At 35.7% G+C, this 2,115-nt stretch overlaps 1 pseudogene; it reads right to left on the minus strand.

Annotated features, from left to right (window-relative positions):
- Window positions 1–313: 313 nt before the first annotated feature.
- On the minus strand, window positions 314–1,325 carry LOC105296025 (annotated as a pseudogene).
- Window positions 1,326–2,115: the final 790 nt, after the last annotated feature.

Here is a 2,115-nt window from a genome sequence, read left to right on the forward strand (position 1 = left end):
CTGAGTTAAGGATAGATTCACTTTGTTAGGAACATGTTAGGCAGAGAAGGGTAGGTTGGCAAAGGAAAAACTAAAAATTAATTCTGGGTAGGCATCCAACAGTGTCTATTACATAGATCCAATGTTTATAGTTTGCTTTTCATTCATTCGCATTAAAGCAAAACCGCCCACTTCACAAAGTACTGCCCACAGACACACAGATCCCAGTCAGGTTTTTTACTCTGCAACATTTTTGTTTTTTGAAATTATATAGTTTTATAATTTTCTCTGTTGCTTCTCAATCCACTAAAAATAACTTCACAATACAACAATTTTAGGCAGCTTCTTTGTTGCTTTCTACTTCTTTAGGCAACAATGGCTCGACCTTTAATAACAAACCTTCGCCTGTCGAACTTCAAAGAAAAGCTCTTACCACAAAGGGTCCCAAATTCAGTGGTCTGTGTCTACAAACTTCATTGTTAACTGCTTGCAAATTGGCAGCTATCTGGTCACTTGACATATATGGTGTTGCTATTTTTGTCTCAAGAAAACTCTCCCTTTCTTCATCTACTTTAATTTCATGTCCAGTTTTAAATATTCAAGAATTTTGGGGATGTCACAGCCAATGGAATTTCGAGTAAGCTTTGGAAATCTTTTTTTTCAGTTTCTTCTTTAATGGATTAAGCTCGGGCATTATTTATGGAACAGCTACATAATAGTCTGACTGAATTTCGTCATCCAAAATCTTCCGGATCAGATTAGTTCCTCCTACAAATGCAGCTCCATTTTCTCCTGCTATTTTAATCTCTGATGCATTCCCTGTAAATACAGCAACTTTATTGATTTCTGAAGCAAGTTGGCATGGAAAAATAAGAACACTGGCAAATGGTTCCACTTTTTTCTTCTTTCTCAGTGCCATATCCAGTGTCAAATCAAGATAAACACCTTGCTTTGGATTTGTAAGGTCCAGAATTTGAAATTTCTTAAGTAAGTGAAGAGCTTCTCCATCTCATATATCTGCCTTGGATATAGGCATTTTAAGTAAACATCATCCTCAGGTTCACCTTCCATAAAGGGATATGACTTTATTTTTTCTATCTCATCTTTTTGTCATCGAATGCTTTTTCTTTGGCATCTTTTTTTGTTTTCTTTGCAGGCTTTGTAGCAGCAGCAAAATGTCTGTTGGGCACCTGAACACATACAGAGTATGGATAAAGTGTCTGATTAGCCATGTTGGAAAGACTGTGCCTTTGATGCTGTATCAAGACTCTACCGAAGCATCTTATGGCTGTTGCCAAGTTTACTATTCCGGATTGTCTGCAACATTTTAAAATATGAACTGGCATGTAATGTCTATCAGACATTTAAGGAAAACCTGCAACACGGAAGTGAAATATCATGATAGGACTTCTATTTTCAATCATAATATAATAATTGTTATTGGACATAAGACTTTCCACTAATACAATTATCAAACTTAGAAACATAAATGTTTTTAGACCTTGGTCAATAGGAAATATAGAACTGTGATCTCTAATAGAAGAAAAACAAACAAACGAGCTTCATGATCACCACAGCTCTTGCATGGAGGCACTTTTTAGACCACAGTACAGGGAACAGCCAAACAAAGCACAATGATGTCACTGAGCTGAGCAGATAGAGATCAGATATCAGGGAGAAGGAAACTGCACAAAGTCTGCACAGGGAAAGACTCCATGAAACTACGCAATGAAAAACTACTAGAGGGAGAACAACTACTGGGGAGCTAGAGGCTGATCACTAGAGATTGTACAGGATGTTGGTGTTCCAACCAGTCACAGTGGAGAGATCTCATTGACAACCCTAGGAATTTAGTTGAAACCCCAGAAAGGCTAGGTTTTAGGGCCAATCTAGCACTAAACTGGCACTATTCAAGGGAAATATAACATGTCACAAATGTAATTTAGAATTTTCTAATAACCTCTTTAAAAAAGTAAAACTTAACAGATAAAATTAATGTTCATAAAATATTTTATTTAACCAAGTATATCCAAAATGTTATCATTTCAACATGTAACTAACATAGAATATTAATGAAATGTTTTACAATCTCTTTTTCATGCTAAGTCTGAAATTCAGTGTTCATTTTTCAATTAT

Source organism: Pteropus vampyrus, unplaced genomic scaffold, assembly GCF_000151845.1.
Source record: "Pteropus vampyrus isolate Shadow unplaced genomic scaffold, Pvam_2.0 Scaffold116, whole genome shotgun sequence".
Taxonomy (NCBI): Eukaryota; Metazoa; Chordata; class Mammalia; order Chiroptera; family Pteropodidae; genus Pteropus; species Pteropus vampyrus.